This window comes from Fistularia commersonii, chromosome 20 (assembly GCF_037954325.1).
Source record: "Fistularia commersonii isolate RoL2024-O1a breed Wild chromosome 20, RoL_Fcom_v1.0, whole genome shotgun sequence".
Classification (NCBI taxonomy): Eukaryota; Metazoa; Chordata; class Actinopteri; order Syngnathiformes; family Fistulariidae; genus Fistularia; species Fistularia commersonii.
Window position 1 is genome coordinate 13954638 of NC_141303.1, and position 16314 is coordinate 13970951.

The 16314-nt window shown below is 40.1% G+C and overlaps 1 protein-coding gene across 4 annotated transcripts in view; it reads left to right on the forward strand.

Moving 5' to 3' along the window:
- Positions 1-12680: 12680 nt before the first annotated feature.
- dtnba (dystrobrevin, beta a) overlaps positions 12681-16314 on the forward strand; it is a 40973-nt gene continuing 37339 nt past the window's right edge. For all 4 annotated transcript variants that reach the window (XM_086167061.1, XM_086167063.1, XM_086167064.1 and 1 more), the window contains exon 1: positions 12681-12828. The gene's annotated coding sequence lies outside the window, so the exon portion shown is untranslated. The remainder of the gene's footprint in view (positions 12829-16314) is intronic.

The window sequence follows — 16314 nt, forward strand, 5'->3', positions numbered from 1 at the left end:
TACGACCGTGTTGAGATCCACTCTCGGTAAACAGTTTGAAAAACTGAACTATGAACTTTTCTACTGAACTAGTAGAAAAGTGACAACATGACTTTCTATATCATGTTTTTTTAAATTTGTTCTCATAACTACAGCAACAGAATCGCTATCAGGGTTATGGCAAGCTGATAGATCTACCATTTCTTAAAACAACAGTACTATTAAACTACATGACAAAACAATTCACCAAGAATATGAAATCATATTTTTAATCCTATGTATCCAATTTAAACTTTTTATATCTGTAATATGACTTTTAAAATGATGAAATTCTTCTCAATATTTATTCAAGTTTTTATTAACTTGTGGGTTTCTTCACCTGGGTTACAATTGTCATAAATCGCTTCCTCGATGGCAGAAGTTGGAGTAGGTGGTGGCTGGAGTGGGATGGATCTCTGAGGATGCTGTGGCCTCTCCTGAGGCAGTGTAAGTTATAGATGTCCTTAAGCGATGGGACAGGATGACCTATAATTTTTTTGGGTGGAGTTTAAGGTCCTCTGCAGTGGCTTCCTTTCTGCTACTGCTCGAGAACCAAAGTGAGATTCCGTGACTCAGGACAGACTCCACAGTGCAGCAATAAAAGGACATAAGCAGCTTCTTGGTGAAGTTCTTCCTCCAACGCATCCTGAGTAAATGCAGCCTCTAGTGTGCCTTTTTCAGCAGTGTAAGTTTTCCAGGTCAGGTCCTCCTTAATATGAGTGCCCAGGTATCTGAAGTCTGGGACCCTCTCTACTATGTCTCCACTAATGAGGATAGGCGGAATATCCAATATCCTCCTCTTGAAAGCGACTATCAGCGCCCTTATCTTGGAGACGCTGAGGATAAGGTTATTCCTTCCACCTTATCCCTGTAAGTTGTTTCATCTCCTCCCGAGATGAGTCCTGCAATGGTGGTGTTGTCTGCAAATTTGATGATTGTATTGCTGGAGTGATGCTGTAGCGTGGCCAGAGGAGGTCGGTCAGCATGCCGTTCTGAGGGAGGCCGATGTTTGTGCTGAGAGCAGAGGAGAGATGGGGTCGTACTCTCAAGTTAAGAGGTTGTAGATCCAGGTGTAGATGGATTGTGAAAAACCCTGATCGAGCAGTTTGGTGGTCAGTTTGCTAGGTATGAGAGTATTAAAAGTGGAATTGAAATTTAAGAAGAGCAGCCTAGCATAGCTCTCTTGATGTTCCAGTTGGGTGAAAACTCCTCTGTATCACCCCATAGTCATTTTATCAGTATGCTTTGGTTCATAAAGGATTATTCCATCTCGTCCTGTGTTTCTTAAAACTGTGATATTTTACAATATATCTATGTAGTTACAAGGGTACAATTCCCTGACAAATCCCCATGCCTGAAAAGAGGATGCACTCACTAATGCAGTGACAAAGTAAGAATGAGACTCAAAGGTGAGTCCCAGTGTTCAAAAACCAACAATAGCACTTCAAATCGCCACAGCTTTTCAATTTGTGTCACGGTTTACCTTAGGTTCGGACAAAGTTACTCTCACCCCCACCCCACCCCTCCCCTAAAAAGAACACATCAAGAGTGTTTAATGTTAATTCACATGAGAAAGATAGTGCCTTGCCTACCCACTTGGAAATGTGCACTAGCAGCATTGCAGAGTTAGTGGTTGTTTTTCTTGTATTCAAATTTACAGCTGCACTTACTCCTGTCTGATGGACAGATAAAAGTGAGCAACATCTGCCTTGGTGCTTGTAAGGCGTTGACCACAATGTTGGATCTGTGAGGACATTTATCACACAGGTTCTGATCAAGCAGTGATTCAGAAAACCATGTTGTTCTTATACAGTTAAGCCCAGAAATATTTGGACAGTGAACCAAGTTTTGTTATTTTAGATGTTAACGAAAACATATTCAGGATACAATTACATAATCAATATGGGCTTAAAGTATTCTATGTAAGAGAAGCTGTAATTTGAGAATATTCACATCCAAACTGGAGCAATGCTTTAGGAATTACAGCTCTTTAATACGTAGCCGCCTCTTTTTCCAAGGGGCCACAAATAATTAGAAAATTGACTCAGAAGGCTGCAAACAAAAAAACAAGGCTGCGTGGGCTCTTCCCTCGATAACATGTCATCAATTAAGTAGTTAAAAAGTCTGGAATTGATTTCACGTGTGGTGTTTGTATTTAGAAGCCGTTGCAGTGAACACACAACATGTGGTCAAAGGAGCTCTCAATGGAGGGGGAATAGACCGTCCTGAAGCTGGAAAAAAACAAAAAAATAAATTAATCAGTGCGATAGCAGAAATTTTAGGAGTCACCAAATCACCAGTTTAGGACATTCAGAAAAAAAAAAAAGGAGTGCACCAGTGAGCTTGGGAACTCAAAAAGGCCTGGATGTCCACGGAAGACAACAATGGTGGATGATTGCAGAATCCTTTCCATGGGGACAAATCCATTAAAGTGTAGAACCCTCTCCAGGAAGTAGGTGTATCAGTATCTAAGTCTACCATAAAAGAGGAGACTTCATGAGAGTAAATGCAAAGGATTCACCACAAGGTGCAAACCATTAATCAGCCACAAAAATTAAGAAGAAGAAAGTTTGGAGAAGAATTGGAACGGCTCATGATCCAAAGCACATCACATCTTCTGTAAAACATGGTGCAGGCAGTGTGATGGCATGGCTTCCAATAGCACTGGGTCACTTGTTTTTATTTATGTGACAAAAGACAGAAGCAGACGGTTGAATTCTGAAGTGTATAGGGATATACTTTCAGCTCAGATTCAGCCAATGTAGCAAAATTGATTGGAGGGCGCTTCACAGTACAGATGGGCAACGGTCCAAAACTTACGACAAAGAAGTGGAATATTCAGCAATTGCCGAGTCAATCACCAGATCTCAACCCAATTGAGGATAAATTTCATTTGCTCAAGACAAAAGTTAAGGCAGAAAGACCCACAAACAAGCAACAACTGAAAGACAGCTGCAGTAAAGGCCTGGCAAAGCATCACAAGGGAGGAAACCCAGGATTTGGTGACGTCCATGGGTTCCAGACTTCAGGGAGTCTTTACCTCCAAAGAATTCTCAACAAAATATTGAAAAGTAACATTTTACTTAGGCTTATATTTGTCCAATTACTTTTAAGCCCCTGAAATGAGGAGCATTTGGAGTAAAATAGCTACGATTCTTACATGTTTCATTTTTGTTCAACCCACCCCTTGAATTAAACCTTAAAGTCTGTACTTCAATTCCATTGTAGTTGTTTAATTTCAAATCCAATGTGGTGGCATGGAAAACCCAAATCGTGAAGATTGTGTCACTATCCAAATACTTCTTGGCCTGTATGTTCCCTTGTCCCCTTTACATTAGAAGGCTTGCAAACTGATCAGCTGCTGCCCTCTATTGTAAGAATAGATGAAATGCCTCATCATTCTGAAGTTAAAGTTTTCCAAAAGTTGATTGCCAGTTGTCAAATTCTGTATCTTAAAATGCTCTAATTTTTTGGTGCTGCTTTGCGTAATCTTTAAAGTCAAACTGGCTGTGTTTGCTACTATATGTGATACACAGTTGTGTGTTTTAAATCAGGTTGCACCTTAACAAGAAAGGGACTTATTGTTCTACATTGGAGTAAAATTAAACAAAATATAAATCTACATGTATCATTCAGTCACATCCCCTAAAGATTGAATGTAGATTTTACACACTAAAATAGCAGGAAGAGAGAACTCAAATTAAAATTAAAACATCTTCTTACAATCTGACAAGAATAATGATAGTTTAATTACACACAAACTGGAGCTGAAACTTAAGGAGCTGAAATGCAACAAAAGAAAGCACTTTTCTGTTATGAGATGAAAACAAATGAGTCTGTTCTTATAAATGTGATGGTTTCTCCTGATTTCTCTCACATTCTCACATTCTTCTGATTTCATACACATTCTCACTCTCTCTCTCACACACACAAAGCTTGTAAAAGAGAAGAAAAGCAGGAATACCTTGTAATTTTTTTTAAGGGGGAACCAGTGTTTGTGACCACTCTACAGATACGATTTCCTTTATATCATGAAACATAGTCTTTTGAAAACAACAAAAATAACAAATACATTTTACTTTCTCATCTCCGCTTAAAGAAAAAGACCAAATGATTTATTGATTTATTTTAGTGAATCTTAACGGAAGGTCAGATCAGAGGTTTGAGGTTGGGATTTGCCGTAATTTTGTTACTCTACCATGAACAAATTCATCTTCATGTCATATGGAATGCAATTACATGAGATTTTTTTTAGACATAGTGCCAAGTTCAACACTTTAAGATCGGATACAAATAATCTAATAGAGGAACTTCATAGAAACAAGCAGGAAACTGACAGGCACCTCTGAGCTCCTCAACCAAAGCCATCAATGTTATATTTGTTCATTCAGCCAAGGCAGGAAACTCCTTAGGGCCAGGAAGGAGCTGAATTGGTCTATTTTCATGTCGAGGAAGCTGAGAGATGGGGTCAGGAGATGCTAGGAAATAGTGTAAAGGATAAGTGTTTTTAGACTTTTGGGTAATACGTTAAAGTGGAGAAAGAGGGAAGAAGTTGGATGAATGGTCAATTAACAGAACATAGAGTTGGTAATACCCTTAAAAAATATCCAGACAAAAAAAAAACTACACGCCATTTTGGGTCAGGGAAAGATGGTATCACTTTTGAGATCGAACAGATTCCAGGTGACTGCTGTGAAGATCCAGGTTTAGCCAAGTATTAAACCATTACCTGAAAATCCTCTCCAAGACTCACATGATTTTATTTGTGTTTCTTCAGAGAACAGACGTGGAAAGGAGTGTAAGCTTTTCATTCCTATCAAAAAGGTGAAAAAATTTATTCAGCTTTGTCAGTCTGTTGAAATAATTTATCAGATGACCGATATTTGGGGAAAACTCAAACGTTTGATGCTCACTAATCAGGAATTAATTTATTGTCATCCAGCCAGAGGTTATCCAATATTGGCAGAGACACAGGGAAGTCAAGTTCTCACAATGACTTTTCTGTTTGTTATAATACTGTATTCACAAATTCACGAATGTTGGGATTTATGTTGATACTTGTTTTCTGTGTGATTTTGGGGTTGCTGGGAATTTTGTGGGTGTGGTTTGGGGTGCAATTCAATTTTATTTTATTTTTTTACCTTGAATTGAGTGGGAACAGGTAGCTGTCCTGCATGCTTGTGTGGCGCGGCTGTGGACAACAACAGCTATCGCTCATTAAACACACGTTTTACTGTAACCTGGGTGTTTCTCTGACTGAAACGCTACAATACTTTTAATTTGGAAAAGACACTAAATCAGGGGGTGGGCAACCTTTTTGGCCCAGGGGGCACATTGATTTTTATAATTTGACAGACGGGCCGGGTCAGCACAAGATATGATACATAAAAAAAAAATAAAAAAATTAAAAAAAACGCATTTGTTAACAGTAAAATAAGATAAGATAAGATAAGATAAGATAAGATAAGATAAGATAAGATAAAATAAGATAAGATAAGATAAGAACAACTTTATTCATCCCGAGTTACAAGAAAGTGCCAGTTACAAGAAAAATATAAATAATAGTAGAAAAATTGTATAAACAGTAAAAAAATAAGAGAAAAAGGGAGAATAAGAAATACAAATAAACTGTAAAGTGTCTTAAGTAACAAGTGAAAGATAAGGAGTGCACAAGAGAAGGAAAAAAATATTGTACATGTAGCTGTTATGAAATATTGCACAGTTATGAACATATATACAGATAAACGATTACAGTTTACATTATTACAATTTACAGTAGGTGGGTGAGGTTTTTTTTTTTTTTTTTTTTTTAAGGTTTTAAGATTTTTAAATTCCCTGCGGCTGAAGGGAGAGGAATTAAAAAGTCTGATAGCCTCAAGTAGGAAGGACCTCCTGTAGCGTTCAGTGGAGATCCTCGGTGTACATATCAGACTTGTCTGACATTTGTTCAAACATTGTACGACGTTTGCTTGCATTTCATGCACAAACTGGTTTTTCGCTTGTAGCCTCACTTCCACCTCATTCAAGTGTGTCAGTATGTCCTCAGTTAAGGCTAAATCACAAAGCCAATCTGTGTCATTCAGCTCAGGAAAATTCAAGTAGCTCCAAAAATGAAATAATTTCCTGTTTGAGCTCCCACATTCATTGATCAAATCATTCAATAATTCACATCAAGTATGAATTCTTTACCAATCTTCGGGGGCCGGATTAAAAAGACCAACGGGCTGGATGTGGCCCACGGGCCATAGTTTGCCCACCCCTTTACTAAATGCACCAAAACCAAAAGGACCACTAGGATTGTGAGACAACGCAAACAACCCCAGGGTTATCAGAGAAACCAAATCATAGGAATAACTTCCTTGATCAAAATGTGAGACATGTTGAGCAGGAAATTGTAACAAAAGACTTGCTTTTGTCACCTTTTTTCTGTTTCACCCTGTTTAGAGAACATGCATGATGTAAAGGTCTTTATATGCACTGGAAAAACTCCTTGTCTTCATGCATATAACCCATTTTGGGCAGATTTCAAGCGTGTACTGATGTGTTCTGAAGGCCCACAAATGCTATGGTGAATTTATGTGCTATAGTTTAACTCAATGCTCATGGGCAATCCCAGACAATTTAAGATGTGACATTTGGTAACTTTAATGTCTCTGAATAAGAGCTTTGACTTTGCCGCATTCAACTCAAATAAAGTGTGTAAGACTGAGTTGAAATGTAGTTCTTTTATGTGCCTTCCCTACCAAGACTTTAGATCAGACTTGCATATGTAGTGGATATTGTGTGTCTGTGTCTTTAACCCACAATGCTGTCGTCATCACATGCGACTGACTGGCGCCAATAGCCTGTATCTGATTTTCTTTAAAAAGTACAGGACCGACTATTCCAAAGAGTGTGGCAGATATGGTCGTTTTTTTACAATCTCTGGCGGTCTGTTCGGTTGTCTCTTGGGAGTCCGAGCCTGTAGGGATCTGCCCTTCATGGAAAAGTGGCAGTTTGCGGGGAGTCTTGTCTGATTTACGGGGTTTGTGGCTTCTCTTGGCTGTGAGCTTGGCCGACGTCAGGATTTCCAGTGAGACTGCTGGTGTGAGACTGCTGGTGTGTTTTTTTTTTTTTTTGGACTATTTACTGGATAAATCATTAAAAGGTTGTTAATTGTTCCCGTAAACCCTGTCTCTGCACATCCTTTTTAGAACCTATGTGCCTTGCATTAGTGGGTTGATCTCCTTTCCCTCGCAGAGGTTCCTGGCTCTCCCTAAGAGATGAACTGAGAAACTTGATCATCTGGGAGGAACTTTGAGCACTTGCTCTTTTGCATTGACAGGAGACACATTAGGTGGCTCAGGCATCTGGTCTGGATGCCTCCATGTTCCTTGCACATCCCATGGTACGGGAAAGACAGAGGACACATTTAGAGGTAGGGAAAATACGGGACATGCTCATTGTATCAGGATTCCTCAAGAAGAGCTGAGGGTTATAGCAAGGGAGAGGTTAGTCTAGGCCTCTCTGTCAATATTGCTGCACCCATGATGTGATCCCATTTAAGCGGGGGAAAAAAAACAGCAAAAGTTATATGTCTCCAGGGAGGACAGCGACTTAAGGAATTCCTCCCCCAGGATGGACTTTTGCACCAGAAATCCAATCAGGAGACTACTCAACTGGCTCTTCACTGACATCATTTTTTCTGTCAACAAGTCTTGAGTATATAAGACTGAGAACCTGCTATACCAGCAGTTCCAGGCAGGAGCAGGACAGGTGATTGCTATTGGGTGAAGAGCAGGACTCCCGCCACTTTGGAAGGCAATTTGAGCAATAGAGCCCATTTAGAGGCATGCTGGGGTATGCTGCTTGGCATCTAAAAACAAATAAATAGATAAAAACAATGTGAGAAAGAAACGATCAAGGTTGCTCTCTCATTTGTTCTTTTAATCATATGATATACTTTTACAAATGTGTCTAATATTGTGCTTTTTGTTAAATTGGTATTTAACAGATTCTGAATGTGAAATTCCAAAGATAATTATAACTCAAAAGGTTAAATAAAATAAAAAAAAAGTGAATGGATATTTGACTTCATTTCAAGCTCCAAGTATAAACATATTTGTAACAGTATGCCTATTTCTATCCATGCAATATTGAAACACTCAGTCCCTTCCTCAATCCTAATTCTGTGGCCATTCACGTACACAGTTTTGTGATTCCAAGCAAAAGATCGAAGTCACTGAGAAGCTATGTGAGGGAGAATAGCTTTGTGAACTTGCTGTACAAACCATAAATCCACTTCCATGTTTGTGAGCGCATACATATATATCTCCAATTGCAAACAAGGGTAGTTGGTGCTGGCTTTTCCCAAAGCTCCGTTTATTGTTTGATTTTACATTTGCATTTTGTGACGCAGGGGTTTAGATCGGCCCTCCTTGGAACTGAACATTCCTGGTTCAATTCTTCCTAGCCTGTCAAAGTGTTGCTTAGCCAGACTCTTTACCCCGAACTGCTTCCCTGGCGCTGTTCAGTCGTCTCCTTCTGCTCATGGTTCATCCATGGTGGGTTAAATACAGTCGTCAAATTTCACCTATGTTGTGCTCTCTGTATAACTGAATGTGACAGTAAAGGTCTTCTCAGAATCCAACACCACAGTTCATCAACATGTTCCTCTCCCTGGAAAGCAAGTCAAGTCTTATTGAGTCCGGAGTTCTAACCAACAGCGTCATGGAGTAATCCTGCCCACCCATATCACACTGTCAGTCAGCAAAGACAGTCTAGCTGTCCTTGCAAAATTGTCCCCTCAGAACTGAGTGGTCAAGCTTCCGCTTCCTGCAAAACACAGACTTCGGTTTGGGCCAGTTCCAAACTGATTTTTTCTTTTTCAACTCAAAATTGCCTGGGAGCCATATGCCATCACTAGAAGAGCCATATATGGCTCGTGAGCCATTGGTTCCCAACCGCTGCCCTAGGAGAATGTCTGAGATATGGAGGTCTTTGGTCAAGGTAGCAGGGTGTTTTGCATCTTAAGGTAGATCTGCCCTATTTAATCATCCATCAATCCTCGGGATACCATCCTCCTCACGGGAGAAAGCTTGCAGATGTACGGTATTCTTTTTCCTTCTTCTACCACTCTTTAGACTGGAGAGTTCATCAGGAAACTTCTTTCTCTGGCAAAATCAAATGATTTCCTTTTCAGCATCCAGCAACTCATCAACAATGAGCAAACCTTTCAATGGCAGGTCTTTGACCACTTCATTTCCCTGCTCTGAGGAAAAATCTTTGTTTTTCCCTTGAGTCAGACAGAGTGAGGGCTGTGTCAGACCGTTTCCCATTCTGACTCATGCACCGCAGCACCTTAGCCTGATAACCCAAACCACAGTCCTTCTCAAATGGGTCCAAGAGGAAAAATGATGGCATGGTTATGTATCCATCCACTGATATCTGCACCGCAACACTAACATTGACTTCTGGATCATTTGGCAGAAGTTTGCCCAAGCAATCTGGACTCACAGGCCAGCCCTGTTCAGGATGCAGAAGATATGCAGGTATGATATATAACAAACACATGCCTATGCTCTTATTTCAGTTGAGGCATTAAGGTATATAGTGCAGATTTTAAACTATGTTTCTGAAAATCTAAAACCCTTAGGATTATTAGAATGAGAATTGTAGCAATCTAAAAATGTACTGTAGTGATTTTTGTTGCCATCTCTTCTATCTTTTACTATCTGCAGCATCTAGAATATAAATATGACATCTAGTCCCTTCAGATAAGCAGACTTATGTCTTAGAAGACAAAGTACTACTGGATGTTTTCAGTACTTTGTTCCTTTTTCCTGTTTCTTTGGTGACATGTGTTGAGATAATGTTGACAAATTGGTTTGAAGATTTGATACCAGCCAAAACATCATGAGCCTTGAAGTTTATGCTGAGCAATACAAGATTTTTGTTGAAGAATTTGGGTAATTTGATATAAAAAAATATTTCTCTTACATCAAAATTGATGTAAAGTTACAATTAGCTACTGATATTTTCAGGGTGAAAAAAAACTTTCCCAACAGTGAGTAGGACATAAGAAAAGTAAAATGCATTTTTGAATATATGACTGAAAAATGAAAGTAGTGAGTCAATGGTTTGTACTTTGTCTTCAGTGATTTTATTACTTTTTCAAGGCTTTGGCCATTAAAATGTTATTATGAACAGAGGGGAAATTTCTATGAAATGCCGATCATGTATTTTAGTAAAAGTAACTTGTGCACAAAATATAATGTACACAAATAGTTTTGAAAAGTTTGAAGTACCAATCCAACATTTTATCCATAGCATCCACAAGAACTTATTCATCTCTAAATTCCAAACTGCATCTTTGAATCTAAATCTTGCTGAAACACTGAAAAGCAATAGGGTGTCTTGTTGTGTTTGATTGTTACACAGGGTTGCTGAATTTCACAACCTCTGAACAATGAGGGTTTGTCAAATATAATTCAGAGAAGGCATGCAGAAAGCATAAATCTTCCTGAGGCTAGAAAGGTCACTATGGTGTGCATTGTCCCTTCACAACAGTACTTTTTGGTTGTCTAAATCCAAACTTTAATCAATGCCTGCACATATTTCTCAAAATTGGTGATTTTCATGGCTGAGATTGTTTGCATTTCAAAAAATGTACATTGTCTTTTCACATATATTTTGAGGCACTGGCAAGTATTGGACCCACCTCTCAAACTGTGCCAGGTCCAAAATCCAAAGAGTCCTACCGTGGTTTGTGTTCCAGCACCAATTTTATGAACAGACACCATATCTTTGCTGCATCAGAAGCTGTGCAACTCATATAAACTGCCCCTCCCCTGAATAGCAGACCCTGTACTTTTTACTTTGCGTGGGATGATTGAGTTTAAATATACATATCTGGCTATCTATACAGACTTCTACAGTGGCAATAGCCTGCAGCTGTCTAATGATGGGTCCAGTGTAACTTGATGTAACAAGCTAAACTGCAGTGTATGTGTGTGTTTGTGTGTGTGTGTGTGTATGTGTATGTGTGTGTGTGTGTGTGTGTGTGTGTGTGTGTGTGTGTGTGTGTGTGTGTGTGTGTGTGTGTGTGTGTCGTAACGAGCTTCAATCACTTATGTCAGTAACAGTAATTTCAGTGGTATTTTCTATTGAAAACAACATTTTTATGACACATATTTGAACTTTAAGAATGTTTTGCCAGTAAGTGTAAAATTTATGTTTGACACTCATTCATTGATCTTACCACTTATGCTACGATGAAGGTTGTGGGGGTTGCTAACATATAGATAGAGACATATAACGATTGTAATGGTTATTCACACATCTAAGCAGTTTTGAATTATCCTTCTGCATGTTTTTGAATTGTGGAAGGAAACCCCTAGAACCACGTGTGAATCTGTGCAGACTTAAGGAGAAGATGCAAAAAACGCACAGCAAAGCCTCAGTTGGGACAGAACTATGCGGGAACATAAACCCTTGCGCCTTGTTTTTCTTATTAAGGCAAAATCAGATTGTAATGTTATAGTACTTCCAGATTTCCCAGATGTTCCCAGATGTTATGTTTGTCTTTTTGTGAGGAAAATTAAAGTACAGTACTCAGTTCATATTCTTAAGCAAATGCAGAAGAAATGACAACACAAGGTCTGCAAATTATGCATAATCCAAAGGCCTCGATTGTTTTTAAATAATTTTTTGGACTTTGTTTTCGTGCATGTTCTTTTTATTTGTGACTCCTTTTTAAATGGATAAGGTCTGCAATTTTTTGGCTCAAGTCAATAAGAATAAGAATAAGAACAACTTTATTTATTCCGAAGGAAATTGTTGTGCCAGAGTTACAAGAAAAACATAACAATAAAAATAATAGTAGAAAATTGTATAAACACTAAAAAAAAAAAAAAAAAGAAGAGAGAAAAAAGGGGGAGAATAAGAAATACAAATAAACTATAAAGTGTCTAAGTAACAAGTCAAGGCTATAAAGTGTCTTCAGGTCTTAAGTACCAGGTGAAAGATAAGGAGTGCACAAGAGTATTAAAATATATTGCACATGCAGCTGTTATGAAATGAAATATTGCACAGTTATGAATATACATACAGATAAATTATTAAAATCTATAGTAAGTGGGTGAGTTTTTATTTTTAAGGTTTAATATTTTAAGATTCCCTGCGGCTGAAGGGAGAGGAATTAAACAGTCTGATAATCCACCAGATTATTCAACGTCAACGGAGAATTCATTGGCATGGAGTTGAATTACACACACACACACACACACACACACACACACACACACACACACACACACACACACACACACACACACACACACTGTCAAGACAGGGAAGAGATAGACAAACATCTGAAAACCAATGGCATATTTTAGCACAATCCACTAGATTATTCAACGTCAACGGAATATTCATTGACATGGAGCTGAATTTTACACACACACGCACACACGCACACACGCACACACACACACACACACACACACACACACACACACAAACACACACACACACACTGTCAAGACGGGGAAGAGAGGGAGGGGCGGAACGTCGAGAGGAGTGACTTTCTTTCAAAATTAGTTCACTTCATCACGGTGCGATGACCGGTACAGAGGGCGACAAACACGGCCTGTTACGGAAATAAACAACGGTTCCGGGACGATAATAAATCAGCTAGTAAGAAGACAAACGAGGGAAACTAACGGTTGGAAGCGGTGAAGCGGAGAAACTTACTTCGAGCTGAATTCGGAGCCACGCAATTCATTCTTCATGTCGGTATTTGGTCGCAAATACCTGCCGAAAATAGTTCCGGTGAGTAAAACCGTTCCACGGTTTATCCAACTAGAAACCGTATCAGTCTGAATTAACTTTTTAATTAAGTTTTTGTTCCTGAAATGTATTACATAGTTTTAGCCGAGCCGTTATCTTTCATGTGTAATAATTCGGAGGCGGGGGGGGGGTTAGACAAGGTGAACGAATAGTACAACTTTTCTTCAATATGGCCGCTCAGATATCATCCAGCTCCCGACAAGTTGGTAACTTTAGAACCTCGAAAAAGTTTGACCCATTTAAGGCGCTACTTATATTTCTGGCGCTCCAGGTTGTCAACTGAAGAATTTTAAGGATTCGGCTGAAAGAATTTTAATTTTGTCCCTCCCTTCCTTACGTGTAACAGTACTGCGCAGACATGCTTCCTTTTTTTTTTTTTTTTTTTTTTTTTGAATCAAAACCGCTATTGCTGTGATTTATTTTATCGCTTGTGACATTCAAAAATCAGAAATGTTTTAACGTTTCCTGGTTGTGCGAAAGAGGGAGATTTTGCGACACCGTATTTGAGGAAATTGATGTTTTTAAAAATCGTTACCTACAATGTTTAGTTAAGTGATTACTTTAGTAACGTTAAAGTACAGTTGGGGTTAATGAAGCCGAATAGCGACGGGAGGGTTTAGCATAAAATGCGTTATTATATTCTCAACGAGAGCGAGGTTGACTTTAATTAAATTTTGGATTCTTAGTTTACATTTTATTAGTAGGGTTTTAATAGTACTGATTACACTTTGAGTAAACCTAAAGTTTAAGTTAAAAATATGGTAATTGTTTAAACTGCTAAACAGCATGCCTGAAAAGGCTTGACAGGACTCAGCTTGATGGCATGATTACCGCCTCGACAGGCACCGACCACCTTACGGCCGCAGCTCTGGTCTGCTGCGCCTCCCCTGGGATGTATTCGAAGCTCTGCTGGAGAGGGGGTGTTGAAACTCTTTCTGACAGTGGACTCTGCTAGAAGTTCCCAACGGACCCTCACATTACATACCTCACAGATCTGACCTGCATCCTCCTCTACCATCCGTGTCAACTCACTTCTAGGCGGTGATCAGTTGACAGCCCTGCCCTTCTCTTCACCTGAGTGTTCAAAACACGCGTCTGCAAGTCAGACCACACGACGACAAAGTCGACCAGCGAACTAAGCCTAAGGTGTGTTGGTGCCAGGTGTACATGTGCACACCTTTACACCTGGATGTGGTGTTTGTTATGGACAGTCCATGACGATCACAGAAGTCCATAACAAAAGTAACAAAACCCACTTGGGTTATGATCAGGGGGGACTGTCCCATTCACGCCTTTCCAGGTCTCACTGTTGCTGCCAACGTGAATGTCGAAGGAAGCCCCCCCCAGTAAGTTGAGGGAGTCCCTGACAGGAGTGGCCCTCGAGCAGCCCCCCCCTACTGACTCCAAACAGGGTTGCTAGTCTGAGCTACTGTTGGCTCCTTGGGCACACACAACAGTCAGAACCCCATCTGAAGGCGAAGGGAGGCTACTCTCTTATCCACTGGGTTGAACCCCAACATACAGGTGCTGAGTCGGGGGAAATCTGTATGCTCACACCTGCCTCCCGCCTCTCATCGGGGACCCAGCTACAGAGTAGAAAAGAGTCCAACCCCTCTCAAGAGGCCTAGTTCCAGAGCCCAAGCTGTGCATTGCGGTGAGTCCCCCTATATCTAGCCTCTAGCCTCAAGCACACCTGCTCAGGTTCCTTCCCCACCAGAGAATGGATATCGAGCCAGCTTCTGCAGCAGGAGATTGGACTGCTAAGGTCTCCCTCTTTCACTACAACCCGGCTCACAACACACCTGACCCCTTAGCTACTCCAATGAGTGCGAGCCCAAGCGAAAGGGGACGGATGTTTACCTTTAGGGCTGTGCTCGGCTGATCCCCGTGGGTGCAGGTTCGGCCATCAGGCACTCGCCATCGAGCCCCAGCCCAGGGCCTGGCTTCAGGAGGGGTTACCGGTGACCCACAAATGGGCAAGGGAAAACCAACCATCATTTGGGGGTCTTCTGAGCCATGGTTTGTCTGTTCTCTAACAAGATCTTTTAAATCTCGCTGGCATGCTAATTTAATTTGTCTTGACATTTAGATAAACAAAATTGTAAATTTGTGATTCAGCATTATGATTTCCTCCAGAAACTGGAAAGTAGATATTGGCATTGCCTGCAATACCAAATTGAATAAAAAAAAAAAAAACTGTTTTTTTTATGCTATGATAGTTTTTCCTCCATGAGCAGATATCCGGCAAAACATTGTGTGATGACAGACTTGTAAAACTACAGCTTGTAACAATTACTTTACTCTTCACGCAATAGTGAGCCTTTGTGCGTTTTCGGAATTCTCTCAAGCATTTTCCAAGGTCCCTGACACTAGACCAGTTGCTCACTGATCAATGGGATGGTCAAACATTAAGGGAATGTAGCGCAAATCTGAATATTTGCTGTTTAGATTTGGAAGTCTGTGTGCTAATGCTATATTGTGATGAAAAATTAAACCGTGGCGGTTGTGTCTCACTTGGGAGAGCAAGCCTCTCTCCTGTCTGATGGATGGTTTTATTTCCGGCTCCTCTTGTCTGCATCTCAAAGCATGCTAGGGCAAGACAGAAGATCTCAAGTTGCTCCTGATTGCCTGGTCATCACCTTACATGCCAGCTTTGCTGCAATCTGTGTCTGTGTGTGTCTGTGTGTGGTGTGTGTGTGGGGGGGCAAATGCTGTCTAGTGTGAAGCACTTTGATACCATAAGATGTGAAAGCCCCATACAAGCGCAGACCATTTACTAGATTAGGATTGAAGTTTCCCCTTCTTCAAAGCGTCACAACTTTTAACTGCACCTGGAAAGATCAGTAAGATAGATTCTTTATGGTTATGGTTACAACAAGGAGGCAGTGTCAAGTCTGTTTTGTATGTTTTTCTCTCTTCCACTTTTTACCATTTATCACTCATTAGTTTGTCTGGCTCTCCTTCCGTACTATCGAGCTTGTTATTTTGTCCTAATTTGAAATGCTCTCATCTACATATGCCACAGTGTATCTCTGTCTTTGTATATGCAATGCATGGTATCTACATTTGTTGCGTCTTTTCAGCTGGTACAACAACCAGACAGTGTTTTGGGCATTGGACCCAACTCAGAATCCCACAAAGACAGTTGATAACGCTGGATTTCAGTTTAGACTAAGTCAATTCATACCACAGATCTTTGGTCTGTGCAGATACAATGATACAAAAATACAAAAACAAGGAGTTCTCTTGATAAGTGTGATATTGAGGTACACATGCATTATTCTTAACAAGATTTACCAGTGCTTTGGAAAACAACACTGTGTGACTAGTGAAAGGGCTGTCATTATGGTACATTTCCATCCATGGTGTCAAGTTCAGCTTGGTTTGGGTTGGCTTTCCTGCAATACCAGGGCTTGCTTTTCCATTGCTCATGGTGCCATATGGGGGGGGAAGGGGGTTTATATTTGT